Source organism: Marmota monax, unplaced genomic scaffold, assembly GCF_021218885.2.
Source record: "Marmota monax isolate L192 unplaced genomic scaffold, Marmota_monax_Labrador192_F-V1.1 WCK01_AAM20220418_F8-fsc00008, whole genome shotgun sequence".
In the NCBI taxonomy this organism is placed as follows: domain Eukaryota; kingdom Metazoa; phylum Chordata; class Mammalia; order Rodentia; family Sciuridae; genus Marmota; species Marmota monax.
The window spans coordinates 8,736,752-8,759,255 of NW_026694432.1; the positions used below are offsets into that span (position 1 = coordinate 8,736,752).

Genomic DNA, 22,504 nt, shown 5'->3' on the forward strand with positions numbered 1-22,504 from the left:
CAGTTAACGCTCAGGGTTGGCTGCTACCACTTGCAAAAGATTTGGAGGTGTTCCTGATCCTCACCCCCCACCCAGTGAAAGCAGAGAGTTGCCTCCCTTCCATCGGCTCAGAGAAGCCAAGGTTCGGGAAGAAGAGCTTTGCTGGGGCAGAGCCAGACCTTTCCAACCCAGTCACTCCCGGGCCCTCTTGGGGGGCTCCGGAAGACACCCCCAAACCACACAGTTATCAAGGACCCCGTCCTGCCTGTGCTGAGCAGACTTTGGTTGACATTTGATGCCACAGTTGTCAGGGTAAAAAAGAATAGCACAGGGGTGATGTCTGGGGACACCTCTGGAAGGCAGGGAGGGGCTAGTGCCCCAGAGGAAGCCTCTGGGACCGAAAGTGTCTGCAGAAGCCAGAGGGGATATCAGGACAGCTGGGAGTGTCTCCAGGGTGGCTCAGGCCGGGCCCAGGCCTGGCCCAGGCAGGGACAGTGTCAGGAAGCGGGTGGGGCTGAGCTGGGGAGGCAGAGCTGAAGGGACAGTGTAGCAAGGAGGGCCCCAGGAGAAGATCCAAGGCCCCTCCAGCTGCTTCCACAGATGTGCCTAGGGAATAGAGTTCAGCTGGCTTTGTGGAGACAGCTGGGAGCAGCTACTGCTGGGTGCCCAAGACCGTAGGGCCCAGGCCCAAAGGACTTTTTGCCTTCCTTGGCCAGGGGCTGCCCCACCACTGACAGGGATAGAGATGTTGTGTCCTTCTTAAAGGACAAACCTGTTCCATGCATCATCCTGCTCATTCCTAGGTTCTTATCCTACTTGGCTCCACTGAGCACTTACCAAATATTGGCACTGCCGAGCACCTGATGGAGACTCTGACTCCTTGGAAGCAAGACCTTGGTCCATGCTGTTCGCTGCTGTGTGTTTAGGAGGGTCTGGCACAGAGGAGGCCTTCCGTGAATAGGCGTTGAATGAAGGAATGAACTCATTTCATCCTCACAACCACCGCAAAGCAGATACTGTTATTCCCATTTTCTGGATGAAGGGAGTGAGGCTCGGAGAAGGGAAGTGAGTAAACTATGTCCCTGAGACTACAGCTGGGGTGTGGATTTGCTCCTTGTACAGTACCCAGGGGTAGGGGAAAACAAACTTGGGGGGAATGACTTCCCTTCTCTGAACCTCAATGTCCTCATATCTGAAATGGGAGTAGCTACACTTAACCAGCGGGTAATCAAGATCCCGCAGGTAAGGTGTCCCGCAGAGCCCACGAAAAGGAAGTGGGTATTCCATTCAGCCTTCACCTCTGCCTTCAGTTTGCCCTCAAAGTCTAGATTTTGGCAGGACCTCACCTGGGATCCATGATGCCCATAAATCCTTCCTCCTCCTATACCTAGGAAAGGAGAAGTATTCATTTGCTAAGGCTGCGGTAACAAAGTGCCACAAAGTGGGTGGCTAAAAACAACAGGAATTTATTGTCTCACAGCTCTGGAGGCTGGAACTCTGAAATCAAGGTGTCCACAGGGCCATGCTGCCTCTGAAAGCTCTGGAGGAGAGCGCTTCCTCACCCCTCCCAGCTCCTGCCGGTTGCTGGCCTTGCCTTAAGATCCTCACTCCAGCTTCTGCCTTCATCTTCAGTCACGCGGCGCTCTTCCTTTCCCGTGTCTTCATACACCTGTCTCCTGGTGTCTCTCCTCTTCCTATAATGACACCAGCCATATTAGATCAGGAGCTCACCCTACCCCAGTATGTCCTCATATTAACTTAGCTAATTACATCTGCAAAGACCATTTCTAAATAAGGGTCACATGGTGAGGTTCTAGGAAGAGCGCAAATTTTGAGGGGATGCTGCTGAATCCAGTACCAGTACCAGAGATCCAAGTTTGAATTCAGGTCCAAATTTGAATTCTGCCTCTTTCACTAAGAAGCTGCTTGACTTTGGGCCTCTCTGAGACTTATGTCTCTTCAACTTCTTAGGGTGGTTGCAGGGAAAATACAACGTGAAAGCTTGCTGACAGTGCCAGCAGAATAAGAATTAGCGTGTCCCCATAGCCTCACTGCCCTGTCATTTCCTGCCCGTCCTGTTCATGTGACCTCTGCTCTGGGTGATCCTGACCCCAGACTTCTCATCTCCATGATCTAATGCAGCTATCAGAACACTGGCTGCAACCTCCTTAGCTAAGTCACTTCTTTCTGGGGCTCCATCGAATGGGTGGGTGGCCTGAAACAGATCCTCTCAAAGCTCCCATCTAAGCCTATGTTCACAGAGCCCTGAGACTGACTTGCAAAATACTAAAGTAGTTTGGAACTCTCAAGAGCCAATCCTGACTGTGAGCAGAAGGAGGCATTGGAAACAACCTGAGGTTTCAAGAAGGTTGGCTCTTCTCACTGCTTCTCTCCAGGCCCCCAGGCCCACCAGACCATGGTCATAGCAGACTTCCTCAAACCAGTGAGCCTCTGTGTGTGGGGAGCCTCCAGATGTCCATCCGTGGTACCCAGGTGGACTGATTGTTCCTCCTCCCCCCACTGCCTCATCACCATCCAGCACTGGATGATAGGCAGCTATGGAAGGAGGCAGGAAGTACCAAGCCCATGGAGAGGTGCTGTGTGACCTAGACTGGTCACTTACATCACTTTCCCCATCTGCAAAGTGGAAATCAAACCATCTGTGCCTTTAGAGTGGGTACAAGAGTGAGAGGGAGATCCTGTGGCACAGAGAGCTGTGTGACCTGTTATTTCTCTCTCTGGCTGACAACTTGACCTTACCCTCGTTCCCGAGGTGCATGGAAAGTACCAACGCCTCCTCAGCCTGACTCTGGGTCTCAGGACCTTATTGTCTGGGGAATCCTCCAGAAAGGCTGTGGGCTCCAGTGAATTAGGTCATTGGAACAACCAGCCCCATGCAGATGGCTGACAGGAGGAGGAGGGGGGAAAGCCTGTTCTGTGCCAAGCACGACACTACTGGGTCCTCTCACTGAATCCTGAAAGCCACACTCTGCAGTAGTTGGCACCATTCCCATTTTGCAGATGGGGAAACTAAGGACATCTTAAGAGGAAACCTCACACTGCTGTTGTAAGGATGATGATGATGATGATGACAGCTATGGCCTGAATGTTTAAGTCTCCCTAGAATCCCTAGGTTGAAACGCTCACCCCCGCAATGATTGATATTAAAAGATGAGGCCTGTGGGAGATGATTAAGTCACTGGAATGAAGCCCTCATGAATAGGATTAGTGCCCTTACAAAAGAGGACTGACAGAATGGCGGTCACCAAGAAGATGAATGATAATAAATACCAGCAAGGTTGTGGGGGGAAAAGGTACACTCACTCCGACATTGTTGGGATTGCAGACTGGTACAACCACTCTGGAAAGCAGTATAGAAACTCCTCAAAAAACTAGGAATGGAACCACCTTATGACCCAGCTATCCCATTCCTTAGTATTTATCCAAAACAACTAAAATTACCATGTTACAGCGATACAGTCACCTCAACGTTTATAGTAGCACAATTCACAACAGTCGAATTATGGAAGCAACCCAGATGCCTGTCAATAGATGGATTGTTTAGTAAATTGTGGTATATATACACAATGGAGTTTCCCTTTCACTCAAGTATTATTTATTTTTGACTGGTTCTACTTATACATAAAGGTGAAATTCCCTGTGGTATATCTATATATGCACATAGCATGATTTTAAAAATTGGTTCCACATTTCATCCCCTTTCCCATCTCCTCTCCTTCTCTTTTGATCTTTTTCTTCTACTCTACTGTTTTTTTCCTAGACCTTTATGATATATAATTCTCCCCTCCTTCTTTCCCCTATTTTGCTCTAACTTCCATAAAGGAGAGAAAATATTCAATCCTTGATTTTCTGAGAATGGCTTAGCATGATATTCTCCATTTCCATTCGTTTACCAGAAAATGCCATAATCCATTCTTCTTTATGGCTGAGTAAGATTAGCAGAGTAGGGGAATGAAGGGAGGAAGGAGGGAAAGGAAAAGTGGGGGCATGTGAATTGAAATGTTTGAATTCCATGCAGGTACGATTTTATCGAGATGAACCCAACTACTATGTGTAACTATAATGCTCTAACATAAAGAGAAGTTAAATTTAAAAAAGAGGACTCAGAGACTTCTTTTTTCTTTTTGCCATGCGATGTTGCAGTGAGAAGTCAAAGTCTATGAACCAGAAAGTAGGTCCTCACCAGACACCGGATCTGCCAACACCTTGATTTTGAAAGTCACAGTCTATGAGGTTTTATTATATCAGCCCAAATGAAGTAAGACAATGACATAGACAATAATATTCATCAAGTGCTTACTAAGTGCAGCCTGTACACTAAGTGGTTCCACCGTTCTCACTTGAACCTTAATTAACCTTGAGAGCTTGGCATTGTTTTAGAAGGGGCAGCAGGGGCTCAGAGATGTAAACACACTTTCTTCAGGTCACGGAGCCAGGCTCTAAGCCAGGGTGCTCCAACCGCAGGACCTGAGCTTCCACCATTGCAACTGCCTCTCTCATCTGGTTGCTGCCTACACACATGGTGATGTCAGGGAAGGGTGGCATAGACAGCCCAGGCCAAGGGTGGCTGAAAGGGTAGCAGGGATGGGACACTCTGTCTTCTCCTCTGAGCACTTTATGAAACGGGCTCAGATGGCACCCTCAACTTCTACCTTTTTTTTTTTTTAAAAGAGAGAGTGAGAGAATTTGTTTTTTAATATTTATTTTTTTTTTTTTTAGTTTTCGGCAGATGCAACATCTTTGTTTGTGGTGCTGAGGATTGAACCCGGGCTGCACGCATGCCAGGCAAGCACGCTACCGCTTGGGCCACATCCCCAGCCCTCAACTTCTACCCTTGATTCATTGCAATTTAACACTGGAGTTAAATGGAATGAAGACGAGTCATGAATGTGGTCCATCAATGCTGCTTTACCCTTTCTAGGTTCCCAACACCCAAGTGCAGAGAGACGGTCCCTCAGAGGGCCGACCCTGCCTGGAGTCCTGAGCACTGGGTTCAGCCTTCCTGCTCTGTGGCCACTTCTGTTCCTCTAGGTGCTGGGCGTGGCCTGAGCCTGGCCCCAGCACAAGGACCACACTCTCAGCTGCAGCCCACCGTGTGTGTCCAAGTTCCCTCTGCAATTGCCATTCAAAGCCCCTTCACCCAGTAAAGGACCCTCACACCATATACACTTCACCCCAAGCCTGACTGTCTTCTGCCTGCTTGTCCTCAACCTTCATTTTATGTCCTGACCTCTGCCACTGAGAGTGGAGTGAGCACAGGGATTGAACTGAGCCAGCCTGGTGAGAAACCTGGCTGTAACTCAGGCCCTGGGGTGTGTCATCTCCCTGAGCCACCCTCCTGAGCAATGGAGAAGCACTGGCCATTCGTACCTCATGAGACTGTTGTGAGGAAGATGAAGATAATAACGATAAAGGTGATAACAGTGACATTTCTCAGGGGCTGATAGAGTATGCTCTCCATGCCAAGTGAGTCCATGGCTTGTTGGATACCTAGTCAACCTGGAGAGCTGGGGACAACTTCACTGTCATTCCCATTTCAGATGAAGACATGATATAAGTTCCTGGCACCCAGTGGGCACTTGACAATGGCTGCTTCTCTATGACTTGGTTTTTCAACAGTCTGAATTAATAACTGAATCCGCTACATTCAAGCTGAGCCAGGGTAACAGCTGTTCTCACCTGAGATACCTGCAGGGGTCCTGCTCGCTCCAGCTTGGTAAACTGATCACACAGGCTGGTTCCTGGATCTGAGATATCTGACCCTAAGCTCTGATTTGCCAACACCTTGATTTTGAAAGTCACAGTCTATGAGGTTTTATTATATCAGCCCACCAAACTGGAGAAGAGACTGTGCTGGGATCAGAAGATGTGGGCCCCTAGGCCAACCTGGCTAGTGTTTTGCTTCACTCTTCTGAGGCTCATTTTATCCTCTGTTCATATCACAGAGTGGGGCAGTTGTAGGTGCTCCAAACTGTGGTCTCCATGACCTCACCATCCAATTTAGTAACAATCCAAGATCAATCCAAAACGCTGACCAGTTGTGTTGGGAGGCTTTTTGTTACTGTGACAAAGTACCTGAGATAGTCAACTTATAAGAAGGAAAGGTTAATTTTGTATCATGGTTTCAATCAGTGATCTTTTGGCCTACATGGCTTTGGCCTGTGGAAAGGCAGCACAGAAGGGCAGGGGGCGTGTGTCAGAGAAGGCTTCTTACCTCATGCTGGCTGGGCAGTGAAAGAGAGGAAGAAGAGGGGCCAGGGTCCTACTGTCTCTTTTCAGTACACACCCCAAATGATCTAACTTCCTTTTACTAGGCTCCACCTCTTAAAAGGGCACAACCTCCAACAGTGCTGTGGGTTGGGGACCAAGCTTTCAACACATGGGATTTTGTGGGACATTCAAAATCTAAACTATACAACCAGCTAAATACACAAAGGGGCCACGAACAAGTGAATAAACCAAGGGCCAATAGAGAGGGGTAAGTGGGCCCGGGCTCTACTGGTGGCCCCTTCGTCCATAAATTGCAGTAGGTACAACCACGGCGCTTTCTGCCTACTGGGAAGCATAGAGCTAAATCGTGTATTCAACTGCAGTAACTATCCTCAGTTTAGGTTTATTGGCTCATTCTCTTTTTCTGTTTTATTACAAAACTCTTACTCCTTTTCCTCGCTTAATGCTCTTATTGTTATTGTATGTGTCATTTTATAAAAATTAGAATCTAACCCAAATCCTCTTTTAAGGGAGTACATGTGGTGGGAATGATGAATGAGGGAGAAAATCCCAGATGCAGAAAGTATGTCACATGTAGGGTGAAGACAGCTCCAGTGCAGTTCCCCCGTATGCCTGATGAACTCTTCGTACCCTTTGAAACTCAGCTGAGCCGTCTGGACCCCTCTGGGTATTGTACTAGTCCGAATTCTCCAGAGAAGGAGAAGCAATAGAAGATGGATAGATAGATGATAGATAGATAGATAGATAGATAGATAGATAGATAGATAGATAGATAGATAATGGGGAATTGGCTCCTGCAATTATGGAGATTGACAAGTTCCACATCACAGCTATAAGCTGGAAACCCAGGAGATCCAGTGGTGTACTTCCAGTCCAAGCCCAGTGACCTAGGAACCAGGGGAACCCATGGTGTATAAATCCTTGTCCAGAGACAGGGAGGTCCCATCCCAAGTGGGCAGGCAGGAAAAGGATAAATCCTCCCTTCTTCCACTTTTTGTTCCATTCAGACCTTCACCTTGAATGGTGCCTGTCCATATTGGGAGTACAATCTCCTTCCCCGATTCCACTGATTCAAATGCTGACTTCATCTGGACACATCTTCACAAAAACACACAGAAATAACATTTAATCTGGGCACCCACTGGCCCAGTCAAGTCGACCCATTAAATTAACTGTCATGGGGCTGGGGTTGTGGCTCAGCGGTAGAGCGTTTACCTTGTACGTGCGGGACCCTGGGTTCGGTCCTCAGCACCACATAAACAATAAATAAGTAAATAAAGGTATTGTGTTCCAACTACAACTGAAAAATAAATATTTAAAAAATTAACTATCAGGACCTGTCAGTCATTCCTCCTCTGGTCCTTGTGTGTTTCTTTCTTCTCCACATTCTCTGCTGCAATTTTGTTTCCCTACCCGTTGAAGCACAGGATCTTTGTCTTACTCATTTCTTCCTTGAGCCCAGCTCAGGACCTGAATGGAGAATGGGAAAAGGTAGGGATTGGAACCCATATGAGACTTTGTGTTGGATCTTCCAATAATTCTCTGAGCACCTATAGCATGCCAAGCATGAGGTAGGTAAGTATAAGAATGACATATGCATAAAAATATGTATGCAAAGTGTCTGCTCCAGTGACAGGCACATGACAGGCCCTCAAGAAGTGAGGGAAGTTCATTGAAGGAGATCATGTTATGGCATAATTACACACAGGAAAACCAAGCAACTCTTAAAGGGAACCAGGTAGACTTCTAGGTGCTAACCTAAAGAAGTCAGATGACACCAAGTAAAAAAGAGGTGACAGAAAAATAGTAGTGCTGCCACCTGCCAGGCACTGTGTGTCGTATGGTTCCGTAAATTCACATGCAGAATATTTATACACACATGCATAAGAATTTCCAGAATTCCCCCAAATTGTGAAGAGTAATTAGTTCTAATCAAGAATGATATTAGGGGTCATGAGAAGCTCCCCTTTTACTTTATAAATTTTGTATGGTTGAATATTTTTACAACAAATTAAAAATAATGAAAGACAAATAAAGAGAGCTGCTAGAACGCCTGTCCTCGAGAAAGTTCTTTAGTGAATCAGTGAAAGCGTGCTGATGGAGTCCAGCTGAAGAGCTCAGTGGCTTGGTGTTATATATGCTCCCTGCTCAGTCTGCTGAGTTCACAGGGGTTGGGAAGTGCTCAGGAGGGTCTTAGGGAAGGTAGCCAGTAAGGTCTCCACTGAGGAGCATGTGACCAGTGGCCAGAGATGCATGCATATCAGCCCCAAGCTCAGGTGTCTGGTCCTCTGCTGGAGCTGGGCCCTGCCCTCTGGGTGGCCCTTGTGATAGAGTCATGAGGATAACACCCCGAGTTCGTGTTCTCAGATCACCAGAGAGCCTCAGGCATCACTGAGACCTTCCCTTTCTGTCCCTTGTGTGAGCAAGAGCTGAGTCTCAGCTGGTGTGAGCACCTGGGCAAGGTGGGCAAGGCTGGCCAGAGAACAGACATCATTTTTCAAATGGCAGCTTTTCCAGGATCAGGGCCTTCCAGTAGGAGTGCAGTGGGGAGAGAGGTCATGGGTCTTGGAGATAGTCAGAGCTGGTTTTGGAGCTTGATACTCATCCTTTGAGACCCTAGAGACTCAAAGGACACCTCAGGAAAATAGAGACTTTATAATGCCTACCATGAAGGTAATTGTGACAATTGGAGGTTAGGTGCAAAAATGGTCAAAGAGGTCCCCAGCTGACAGAAAGACATAATCCATAGTGTTAGATGAATGTAAGTGGTATCTTTAAAAAGAGTGGGAACTTAGGGACAGGGACAGAGTAGCTAGAGATTTGGACACTGATCTTTAGGGCTCATGGCATGATATACCTCAGAGGAGAAACCTACACCATATCCAGACAAGAAAAAGTGGAAGAGGCAGCAGTTAAGAACCCACAGCCTGCCGGGTGCAGTGGCGCATGCCCAGTGGCTCCGGAGGCTGAGGCAGGAGGATCATGAATTCAAAGCCAGCCTCAGCAACTTAGTGAGCTAAGAACTCAATGCAACCTGTCTCTAAATAAGAAATATAAAAAGGGCTGGGGACATGGCTCAGTGGTTAAGTGCCCCTGGGTTCAATCCCCAGTACCAAAAAAAAAAGTATCCACAGGCAAAGCTGCACACTTAGCTCAGTGGAAGAGCACAGGCCTAGCATGTGCGAGGCCCTGGGTTCCATTCCTAGCACAGCCAAAAAAAAAAAAAGAAAAACCAACTTAAAAGAATCTACATCTGGAGTCTGTCTCTGATGCAAATTTCAGTTCCCAGTTCCCTCAGTTCTAATTGTGCGACCTCTTGAGGCTTCAGATTTTTTGCCATAAAAATGGGGATAATAGTTGCTCCTTCCTCCCAGGGTTGTTATGAGGATTAAGCAAGTACTGCATGCAAATCACAGTGACAGTACCTGACACTGTGTGGGGGTATAAAGCAGAGGGGTCAAGTACTTTCCATCTGAGAGAAAAGGATCCAGATTTCTCAATGGACCTCAGGCTCTGGCTTGGAGAAGAAACTGTCAGAAGGAGGGGGAGTGTGGCTTTGGCAACCACAGTGTGGACTGGTGCAGAGGACAAAGGCCTGAATCAGACAGATGCTAGTGGAATACCACATCACCACTTTCCAACTGTGGAAGTTCAGACATGGTACTATACTTCTCAAAGCTTCGGTGTCCTTATCCGCTCCACCCACCACAAAATGGATTTTGTGCCTGTCTCTGCTCTTCCAGAACACAGTAGAGTGAAACTCCAGACATCGCATTGCCCAAGCTTCTCTCCTCGAATCCTACCCAGGGCCTCATTCTTGACCACAGTCTCACAGGAGGACTGAGCACTGGGTTTGAAGTCTCAAAAGTCATCTTCCAATCCGAAGGCATCACCTGTCACCTGTGGGACTTTAAGCAATGACTGTGCTTGACAGAATCCCCATTGTCACCTCTGGGATAGGGGAAAATCCCCTTCACACACAAGGTTGGCCGGTATTATGGTTTGGATATGAGATGTCCCCCCCGCAAAACTCATGTGTGAGACAGAGCAAGAAGGAGAGAGATTGGGTTGTGAGAGTATTCCATCCAATCAGGGATTTAACCCCCTGGTAGGGATTAACGGAGGGGTGACTAGAGTGATAGGGTGCAGCTGGAGGAGGTGGGAATTGGGGCATGGCTTTGGGGTATATTTGTATCTGAAGACTAGATCTCTCTCACTCTCCCTCTCTCTCCCTCTCTCTCCCTCCCTGTCTCCCTCCCTCTCTCCCTCCCTCTCCCTCTCTCTCCCTCTCCCTCTCCGTCCTGATCACCATGATGTGAGCTGCTTCCCTCTGCCACTCCCCACTCCATAATGTTCAGCCTGATCCTGAGCCCGGGGGAATGGAGTCGACCTTCGATGGACGAAGACTTCTGAAACCATGAGCCCTCAAATAAACCTTTCCCCATTTACAGTGGTTCTTTTCAGATCTTTTAGTCACAGCAGTGACATAGCTGACTAAAACAGCAGTGGGAAGACAATGGAGACAGTGGACTGAAGGCGCCTGGTCCGGAGTTGGCAGAAGGCAAGTCTTTGGGTGGTGTTTGCTGGAACTCGTTCTGCAAGTCTTTTATTTATTTATTTATTTATTTATTTGTTGATGCCTACACTTTACAAGTCATTTGAAGAATGACTTAATTTTACTCTTTCAAACCAACTGGTCACCCTGAAATTTGACATGGAAAGAAACTGGCTTGAGCTCTGTGACCTTGGGCAGGTTGCTTTGCCTCTCTGAGCCCCAATTTTCTTAGCTGCAAGGCAGCATTGATAATACCTACTTTTCATGATTGTCACAAGGGTGATAATGACAATGGTGGTAAACAGAACAGAGGAGGGGCGAAGATCTGGCCTCACAATTAGCAACCAGGTTGGGATAGTTCTGGAGTGACAGGCCACATATCTGGGCAGGTGGAGGCCCAGCACACTGCCACCTGCTCATATACCACAAAACATTGCCATGGCCTGTCCTTAGGCTGTTACTCCAGGAAACAGGCAGGTGTCGGGGCTGCAGGTCTCACTCTGAGCTCTGGTAAAACTCTCTGCACAGCCTCCTCCTAGACAGGCTGCTGAGGCAGCCTGGAATTCGGGAGGGGGAGAGCTGAGAGTGAGATATCTCGGAACTAGAAACCAGCCAGGATGATCTGTTTGCCAAGCTGGAGGCTCGGAGTGGGCCGGACACCTGTAGGTGTTCTCAGGTGGGAACAGCTGCTGTCCGCTCTGGCTCAGCTTGAACATAGCTGATTGAATTTATGAATTTAGACTGTTGAAAAACCAAAAGCCAGAGAGAGAAGCAGCCCTTGCCAAGTGCTCGCCATGCACCAGGAACTTGTGCACAGTGTCCCCCTATCTTCATCTGTGAAATGAGAATGACAAGTCACCCCGAGCTCTCTCTGTTGACTGAGAATCCAGTGAGCCCTGGACTCGCTTGGCACGGAGGCTTTACTTCATCAGCTGTGGGTGTGGCGGGAGAGATGTCCCCTGGGGCAGAGCAGGAGAAGGGGCAGATGGTTCAGAGGAAGAGGATGGAGTCTGTCGGGGGAGCTGAATTTGTGATGCTGGTGTGACAGCCAGAGGTGAGGTCCATGCAGCAGGCCGTGGGCAGACAGTCTGAGGCTCTGGAAGGAACCTACCCAGGAGATGAGGTTGGGGAGTCCTTGGTGCAGAGATGGTGAAATCACAGTGGGGGGCGGGGGGGCAGTGAAGACCCTGAGACTGACATTGGAGCAAGATGGGAAAAGCAGAGAAAGCCAGAGGGGGCTGTGGAAGGGCACCAGAATGTTCGGGGGAGCAGAGCAAGGGTAGACCAGAAAGGCTATCTGGGAGGAGCGGCGGTGAGCTAGGAAAGGGGCCACCAAGAAAGCCAAGAGGACAGAGTGGTTACAGAAAGTAAAAGCATGTGTTGCAGTAACTGCTTCCTCAGAGCCGAGCAGGCCAGAGTGAGGCAGCAGCTGCCCACAGTGTGACCTCCCAGCCCCGGCAAGGATGAGGCCAGCCCATGGAGGTCACTTAAGAAATCTTGTTGGCCAGGGACACTCAAGTAGGAGCCGGAGGCCCTACTTGAGTGTCCCTCAATGTGGAGGTGGGGAGGGCCGAGCTCTTCTGCATGAGAGCCCTGCAAGTCTAAATAGTTCCGAGCCTCAGTTTCCTCCTCTGTGAAGAGGATGCTACTCAAACTTTATGTCGGGGTTGGGTAAGGCTGGGACGACCTCACTGGACACCCGGCACTGAGTGGGCATTCAAAGATCAGCTCTTTCCACTCCACTGTCACATGGAAATGTCTGTCCTGAACAATGGTCCCGAATCTTCCGTGAAAAGTTAAAATCAGGTGACTTAGCCTCTCTTTGGAAACACAGGGAAGGGTGTAATATACTTTAGATTCATGATACTAGTCACTCTGTCTTGTTTCAAACATGGCTGGTCTTGGTGATGGGGTACCCCAGGTGGGATCACCAAGCTCCCCTCTGGCCCCACCATTCTGTGGCTCTTCCTAGAGAAAAAATGGTTATCTGTGGATGAATTCCCCAAACAGGAGTCTGAGGGGGGCAGACCCACCCAGGTTAAGAGGACCCGGATGGTAGGGAACTAGGAAGTGAGCCGTGTGGAGCATGCAGAGGAGCCCAGCAAGGACCTGGTGTGGGAGAACAAGGCTGAGTTGTTCTTAAATGATTTATAAAGATTCAATCACAATTAATTTTGACTCAAAATACTGAGCCAGGGCCTTCACATATCACCACGCCCACTCCCACCAGCCTTGGGAGCAGGTGGAATTCTTCCCTCTCTCAGACATGGAAACTAAGATTCTGTCAAGTGACATGTTTTGCTCAAAGCTACGCAGGTGGCTCTTGGAAAGGAAGGAAGACTGTGGTCAGGGAGGAGACATCCCCAGAGGAGTTGGGGAGGGCGCACATGAGGGGAGGGAGCCTTGGGCAGTGGATGTCTCAGGTTTTCTCTATTGGGCTCTAGCACAGCAGGAATGGCACAAGGAGGGACCAAGACCTGGCCTCTGCCACCATGGCCAGACAGCTCTAGAGTGACAGATGGATGCCTGGGCAGAGGGAAGTGTCTCCACCTAGCAGATCACCACCTGCCAACACCTCAAAGGCTGCTAACACCTGTGCTTTGTCTGATACTAGGGAGGATTCACAACAGGAAGAGGACAGGGGTGGGACTAAGTGCTTGAAACCAAACCCTACTGGTACCTGTGGTGGCCAGGAAGACAGAAGCCACCCATCCACCAGCTATGTGAAGTCCCAAGCCCTGGAGTGACTCTTGGGGTTCAGCCTACAACACGGGCTTTCCCGGGACTCACACCAGCACAATAAGCACCAGAGTCCACGGCACAGAGCAGGGGCTACTCTTTTCCTGTCACCTGGTATTTGTCAGATGAGGAAACTAAGCCTGCCATATATGTCATGAACTAGTGACAGAACCAACATTGAGACCCAGACCTCCAAACAGGCCCCAACAACCCTCAAGCTTGCGACCATCCTTCCCTCCTGAGTCAGAGTGATGTGTCAGCCCCAAAGTCAAGGCCAGAGTCACCGTCTAGAGCTTCACTATCCCACACCACAGCTTCTAGTCTTGAGTGGTTATAAGTACTTGAAACATGGCTGGTCCGTAATGGGGTGTTCTAGAAGAAGAAAGCATGCAACTGAAAAATTTTGTATGGACAAAAACTGTACAGGATCTAATTAACTTTTTTTTGTTTGTATCAGTACTGGGGACTGAACCCAGGGTCATATGCATACATGGCAAGCACTCTGCCCCTGAGCTACATCCCCAGCCCCTTTTGGGTTCTTACTCAATTGCCAAGGCTAGCCTCAATCTTATAATCCTCCTGCCTCAGCCTCTCGAGGAGCTGAGATTACAGGCATGGCCACCGTGTTCAACTCGTTAATGATTTCTACATGCTGAAGTGATATCTTAGTTTAAATAGAAATATTTTTAAGTTAATGCTATCCATTTCTGTTTAATTTTATTAAGGTGACTAATAATATTTTAAAATTGCACATGTGGTTCACATACAGTTGGAAAGTGCAGGTCTCTGGTAGGAGGAGCTGGGGCTGCCTACCCCCCACTTTCTGCCACTCTGCAGGAGACTGCATGGAATTCTAGATCCCACATGGGGTCAGGCATGCAGAATGAAGCCACAGCACTAACGTGTCGCTGTCCAGTGAGCTGTATTCAGTGACCCCGGGAAGAAGGTCACATAAGGGACAGTTGATGGAATTGGACAAGACCCACCTGGACAGAAAACTTGGAGAGAGGATGTGATCACTGCCTTCAAATAGAAAAGGCCAGTCATGGGGCAACCGAGCAGGCACTTCTGTGTGACCTCAGAGGGAACAGGGATTCGAGGGGGAGAGGCAGGGAAAGGACCTTCCCTCTAGGGGGGCAGGGAGGTCCAAAGCTGGGCTGTGCTGCTTCTCCTGGGGACACAGAGAGCAAATGGAGCCTCTTCTGAGTGTATCTGCCTTAGGAGGGATTAAGCATGAAAGGAAGAAAGGTTGTTAGGTTAACAAAATGGAAACTGTCCTTGTCCCTTGACCTTCTGGAGCACCTTGGGGCTGGGTGACTAGCACAGGTAGGTCAGGACTGAGGGGGCTCTCTGCGGCTTTAGCCTAATGATAGCAACACTACAAAACACTACTTATTGAGTATCTACTACATACCAGGGGACGTCACACATTAATACTGTGCCTTTCACCTACCTTGTTAAGGTAGATATCATTTCCCCATTAAGTGGATAAAGAAACTGAGGCTCAGAGGGGAGGGACGCCTTGTCTGAGGTTACACAGCCAGGATGAGCTGGGATTTGAACACAGTCTGACAGACACCAGTGTCCACAGGCTTGGAGTGGTCTCCCTAGGGAGCCAGGAGGGGCAAGGGCCAGCTGGAGCCCTGTGGGGGCTGGGCTGGTTCTTCCCGGGAAGCCAGGGCCCCACTGGGCTCTCCAATTAGCAAGAGCAGAGAAATGAGAGGCAGCAACAAGCTCTGCTAATGAGCTGCCACATTAAACAATGAGTCACACTTCCATACGGTGCCGCTCCAGCCCTAACCCGGAACAAACAAGCTGTGAGAAACAGTTTACAAAACAGCGAGGTGTGACTGTCTCCCTGCTGCCGCTGCTGCCACCACCACCAAGGCACTGCAGCCACCCATGCGCCCGCTGCCCCCGGGCAGACTCAGGTGCAGGGGCAGACCTGGGAGGAGCTCCTGAGTCGGCCCTGGCTTCCATGCTCAGGGTGTCCCCCGTATAGAAGTGACCCTTGGACAGATCCCAAGTGCAGTGTCCACTGCCATTTTAGCCATGGCCTGGGACCTGGGTGGTCTGTCATTTGCGCACTCTGTGACCTAGGTCAAGTGACTTAATCTCTCTGGGTCTCAGTCCCCTTATCTGGATTGCAGGGATGGGATTAATACGTAGCTCATTCTTTAATCGGGAGGACTAACTGTGGTCACCACAAAAGCTGCCCACCACTGTGCCAGGCACAGAGTATGTATGCAGCAAGAGCCAGTCTCCAGAAGGCTCGGGGTAATGGAGACTGCCTTCCTTTTCCTAACCTATATTATATTTATTTGTGTCCCTGGCTAACCCACTAGGGAACAGTGGGATCCTGTGGGCAGGGACTATTTTACTCATTTCCAGACTCCCAGGCCCAGCACAGGGGGGCAGCATGGTGCAATGGAAAGAGCAACAGGATTTGGGGACAGCAGCCGTGGGTTCAGGTCACTCCTCTGGCAGCTATTATCTGTGGGATCCTGGGAAACTATGGTAAAAACCATAGTTTTATGGAACTTTACCCCGTGCCAGACAACGTGCAAAGCTTCATGTGCATGATGCCACTTAATCCAATGAGGGGCATTATTATCCCATCTCAGAGATGAGGAAATAGACTCTCAGAGCAGTTGAGTAGTGTGGGGTGGTGGCGCTGTAATGTGTCAACCAGGCTCAGCTGAACTATAGCTCTCAGGATCCCCTTTCCTGTATGTCTCACGTTAGAATCTCCTAGTGGTTCTGCTTCTCTAATTGAACCTTGATTAATAGACATGGCAAAGTTTGCACAGTGAGTTAGTGACAGAGCTGGAATTCAACATGGGGATGCCTGTCACCCAACTCTAGATTTTCAACTACTCTACTCTGATAATAACTAATAGTTAGGTGGTAACTGCATGCCAGTTATATGTTAATTCCTTATTCAATTCCTCCCAACAATCCTATAAGTTCATTTCTATTGTTATCATTCCAATTCTTATAAGAGGGCAAACTGAGGCACAGAGGTCAAGAAATGTTCCCAGGGTCACAAAGTTAATAAATGGGGGATCAGAGAATCAAACCCAGATTTTTTGGCTGCACAACCCACCTTTTTACCTACTCTACTACAACTTAATCTCACAATTTTGTTTATCTGTAAAATGGGGATGATCATACTTAATATTCAAGATTATTGTATAAGTAAGTGTACAATTGGAGTTATAAGGTTTTTGGAAAGATGAAATATGGAGTCAATTTACCCTCTGCCCTAAAGCAACTAAAAACCTTGAATAAAATACATGAAGCAACAGTTTTCAGACCCTGAACCCCAGGCTGCACAAAACAGTAATCCCTGAGAGAGGAGTAACTAATGAGGTGAGCCCTACAGATGCCAGCTTCCACCTGGGGACAGTTTCTAGGTTGCAGCTCAAGGAGCAGATCCCAGCTACCTCCCTAACTCGAGGAGATAGAGCAGGGAGTCTGAGAGCCTAATGTAGCTAGAGTTCATGATTAGAGAACTGAGAGAAGAAAGCTTCCTAGAGAGAGAAGGAGCTTCAAAGATCTTCAGGAGTCCCCTCAGGATTTAAGTTGAATGTCAAGCAGGACTAGGGTGTGAGGAAACCACCCAAGTCTAAAGAAAGATTTTCCCAAAATTGAGCAAAAAAACAATTTCCAAAGTTTACACAGACCCGGAAAACTTTGTGTATATGTCAGAGTGGGAAACCTCGCAGATCATGGTACATTAAGTAGATTCCTTAGAAGGCTATTTCTTTGATAGTGGGGGGTGAGGAGTAGTGGTTCTGCCTAACAAAACTGCAAAACAAACCTAAAGGAAGAAACCTCTTTTCAAGTAACCTTAGCTGCAACCCAGATCAAAGCTCAAGAAGATTTATAAGGATACTAAAATGATCAGCACACACCAAGGTAAAATTCACCATGTCTCACATTCAACCAGAAACTATCAGGCATGCAAAGAAATAGGAAAATATAACCCATATGAGAAGATCAACTATTCAAAATAAATTGACCCAAAAATAGCACAGAAGGTAGAATTAGTATACAAGTCATTAAAACAATTATAATGACTATATTCTATATGTTCAGAAAGACAGAGTAATGATTGATTATGCTAAGCATAGAGAAAGGAAAAATAAAAGACCCAAATCAAACTTTTAGATATGAAAAAATATAATGTCTTGTATGGACACAGACATGCTAGATGGGTTTGACAGCACAGAAGAAAAGGTTAGTAGATTTGAAGACATGGCGATAGAAACTATCCAAAATGAAGTACAGGGAAAATATTTTTTAAAAATAAACAGGTCATTAAAAAGCTATAGTAAACTTTTAAGAAGCTTAACATATGTGCAATTACCATCCCTAACAGAGAAGGAGAACATATAAATATTCAAAGAAATAACCAAAAATCTCCCAAGTTTGGAAAAACTAGAAAGCATGAATTTTTAAAAAAAGGGGGGGTGGGGGGGCTGGGGTTGTGGCTCAGTGGTAGAGTGCTTGCCTAGCATGTGCAAGGCCCTGGGTTCAATCCTCAGCACCACATATAAATAGAGGTATTGTATGCAACCACAACTAAAAAATAAATAGATATTAAAAAAACTCAGTGAAAATCAAGCACAATAAGTATGAATAAGATTTCACTAAGGCACATAATAATAAAACTGCTTAAAACAAGTAATAAAGACAAAAAATCAAAAAAGCTGTAGAGAAATAAAAGAATGATAGCAGACTTCTTGTTGGAAATATTTCAAGGCAGAAGACAGTTGAAATTACATCTTTAAAGTATAAAATGAAAAAACAAAACAAAAAACAAAATATCCACCATCTTTCCTACCCCCATTCCCCCTTCCCTCCCCATTCCCCCTTTGCCCTATCTAAAGTTCATCTATTTCTTCCATGACTATCCCCCATCCCCATTATGAATCAATATCCTTATATCAGAGAAGACATTTGGCATTTGGTTTTTGGGATTGGCTTTCTTCACTTAGCATGATATTCTCCAACTCCATCCACTTACCTGCAAATGCCATGATTTTATTCTCTTTTGATGCTGAGTAATATTTCATGGTGTATATATACCACATTTTCTTTATCCATTGTCTACTGAAGGGCATCTAGGTTGGATCCACAATTTAGCTATTGTGAATTGTGCTGCTATAAATATCGATGTGGTTGTGTCTCCATAGCATATCATTTTTAAGTCCTTTGGGTTATAAGGAGGAGCAGGATAGCTGGGTCAAATGGTGGTTCCATTCCCAGTTTTCCAAGGAATCTCCATACTGCTTTCCAAATATGTTGTACCAATTTGCAGTCTCACCAGCTACGTAAGAGTGTGCCTTTTTCAACACATCCTCGTCAACATTTATTGTTGTTTGTTTTCTTAATAGCTGCCATTCTGACTGGAGTGAGATGAAATCTTAGAGTTCTTTTGATTTGCATTTCTCTAATTGCTAGAGATATTGAACATTTTTTCATATATTTGTTGATTGATTATATATCCTCTTCTGAGAAGTGTCTGTTCAATTCCTTGGCCCATTTATTGACTGGATTATTTGTGTGTGTGTGTGTGTGTGTTAAGATTTTTGAGTTCTTTATATATCATAGAGATTAATGCTCTATCTGATTGTGTGTGGTAAAAATTTACTCCCATTCTGTAGGCTCTCTATTAACCTCACTGTTATTTCTTCTGCTGAGAAGAAGCTATTGAGTTTGAATCCATCCCATTTATTGGTTCTTGATTTTAATTCTTGTGCTATAGGAGTCTTATTAAGAAGTAAGGGCCTAATCCAACATGATGGAGATGAGGGCCTACTTTTTCTTCTATTAGGTGCAGTGTCGCTGGTTTAATTCCTAGGTCCTTGATCCACTTTGAGTTAAGTTTTGTACATGGTGAGAGATAGGGGTTTAATTTCATTTTGTTGCATATGGATTTCCAGTTTCCCTAGCACCTAAGAGGCTATCTTTTCACCAATATATGTTTTTGGCACCTTTGTCTAATATAAGTTAACTGTACTTATGTGGGTTTGTCTCTGTATCCTCTATTCTGGTCTACGAGTCTATTTTGGTGCCAATACCAGCTCTGTAGTATAGTTTAAGGTCTGGTATAGTGATGCCACCTGCTTCACTCTTCTTGCTAAGGATTGCTTTAGCTATTCTGGGTCTCTTATTTTTCCAGATAAACTTCATGACTGCTTTTTCTATTTCTATAAGGAATGTCATTGGGATTTTGATTGGAATTGCATTAAATCTGTATAGTGCTTTTGGTAGTATGATCATTTTGACAACATTAATTTTGCCTATCCAAGAACAAGGGAGATCTCTCCATCTTCTAAGATCTTCTTTAATTTCTTTCTTTAGCATTCTGTAGTTTTCACTGTACAGATATTTCACTTCTTTCGTTAAGTATTTTATTTATTTATTTATTTTTTTTGAGGCTATTGTAAATGGGGTAGTTTTCCTTGTTTCCCTTTCAGAGGATTTGTCACTTATACATAGAAATGCCTTTGATTTATGGGTGTTGATTTTATATCCTGCTCCCTTGCCAAATTCATTCACTAGTTCTAGAAGTTTTCTGGTGGAATTCTTTGAGTCTTCTATGTATAAAATCATATCATGGGCAAATAGTGCTAATTTGAGTTCTTCTTTTCCTATCCATATCCCTTTAATTCCTTTCATTTGTCTAACTTGGAGTACAGGTTTTACAAAACCACTGGTCCTGTTTCACTTACAGCTTGGATGTTATCAACTGTGTGATCTTGTATTTTCCATGCCTCAGTTTCCTTACACATAAAATAGAGATTAAAAAAAAATCTGCCTTGTATAAATGCTGAAAACTCTATGGACCTCCAATTTGTCCATTTTGTCAAAATTTTAAATGCATTTCCCCTTTGATCCAACAGTTCCACTTCTGAAATTTTTTCCTATCTACAACATGCCCTTTGTTCTTTAACAACTATTTGGAGGCATGGTTGTTCTAATGCCACACAATTCACCAGTTAAAGTGTACAACTTAACAACTTTTAATTTATTCTCAGAGTTGTGCAACTTTTATCACAATCTATTTTAAAATATTTTCATCTCCCACCCCCAGATTCCATATTCATTAGAATCACTATCATTTTCTACCAATTTTCTCAGCACTAGACAAGCACTGGTCTACTCTCTGTATAGATTTGCTTATTCTGGACATTTCATATAAATGGAATTGCACCATATGCCTTTTATCTAGCAAGATGCTTTCTAAGTTCATCTATATTGTAGCATGTGTCAGTACTTCATCACTTTGGAGGGCTGAGTAACAGTCCATTGTATGACAGTGCTACATACTTACCCATTCATCAGTTGATAACATTTGGATTATTTCTATTTCTTGGCTATTATGAATAATGTTGCTCTGAACATTCAGATATACATCTTTATGTGGATCTATTTTTGTTTCTCTTACATATACACCTATGAGCAGAATTTCTGGACCACATGATAATTCACATTTAACATTTTGAAGAATTTCCAAATATTTTCCAAATTGGCTGCCACCACCATTTTACATTCCCACTAGCAATATATTAGAGTTCTAATCTCTCCACATTCTCACTAAATTGTTATTTGCTAAATGTTTGTGTCCCTTCAAAATTCATACATTGAAGCTCTATGCAACTATGTTTAGAGACTAGGCTTGAGAAGAAGTGATAAAGGTCCTTATTCATGATAGCTAAAACATGCGTTCCAAGTGTCAATTGACAGATGAATAGATAAAACTGTGGTATATATACTTATGATAGGACATTATTCAGCCTTAAAAAGGAAGGAAACCTTGTCACATGTAATATGCATGAATCTTGAGGACATTGTGCTAAGTGAAATAAGATAGTCACGAAAGACAATGTATGACTCTACTCATGTGAAGTTCTTAGAGTAGTCAAAATTATAAAGACAAAACATAGATGGTGGTTGTCAGGGCTTGGGAAAAGAAGGAAATGAGGAGTTATTGTTTAATAGGTACAGAGTTTCCGTTTTACAAGATGAAAGAATTATGGAGATGGATATCAATGATGGTTACACAACATTATGACTGTATTTAACTCTACTGAACTATATGCTTAAAGTGGTTTTGATGGTAAATTTTATGTTGTATTTACCACAATAAAATATTTGGAAAAAATAATAAAAAATTGGAAAACAATTTTTATACTCACATTCATATATGTAATAAAATTATAAAAACATGCAATTTCAGGTTAGTGGTTAAACCAAGGAGAGGAAGTGGGAAGGGATGAGGGTACTAGGCTTCAGCTGTGCTTTTAGCATTTTATTTCCTACAATGAAATAAAGTTGGCAAAATTTACACCTTTGTTAAATCAAATGAATGGGTTATATGGAGGTCAATTATATTTGTCTTTACTTTTCCATATTCCTAAAATATTTCATAAAATTAAATTAGAATGATTTTAAAAAGAAGAAGAAAAGGAGAAAGAAATAAACATAAGTTCTCTCTCTCTCCACGTGCAAATAAGGAAAAGGTCATCTGAGTTCTTCATGAAATGCATATGTCTACAAGCCAGGAAGAGAGCCCTCACCAGAAAGCATATCAGTCAGCACCTTGAACTGGGACTCATAGCCTAGAGAACTGTGAGCAATAAATGTCTATTGTTTAAGCAACCCAGTCTGTGGTATTTCGTTATAGCAGCCTGGGGAGACGAAGACATTGACACTGTCTTTTTGATCATATTTCTCCAAGTGGGTTTGAAGTGGTATCTCATTGTGGTTGATTTGCATTTCCATAACAACTAGTGATAGTGACAATCTTTTCATTTGCTTATCAGCCATTTGTTTATCTTCTTCAGAGGAATGTCTGTTCAAATATTTGTCCAGCTTATTAATTGGGTAAACTTTTTTTTAAAAAAATTAAGCTTATGTATACTTTTGTACTCCTATGAAATGATATATGCAAAGCTCATTCATTGT

The 22,504-nt window shown here is 45.1% G+C and overlaps 1 long non-coding RNA gene across 1 annotated transcript in view; it reads right to left on the reverse strand.

The window, feature by feature from the left end:
- Window positions 1-1,414: 1,414 nt before the first annotated feature.
- LOC124109698 (uncharacterized) overlaps window positions 1,415-22,504 on the reverse strand; it is a 62,483-nt gene continuing 41,393 nt past the window's right edge. The window contains exon 4 of the long non-coding RNA XR_006857075.2: window positions 1,415-1,673. This is a non-coding gene — a long non-coding RNA (uncharacterized LOC124109698). The remainder of the gene's footprint in view (window positions 1,674-22,504) is intronic.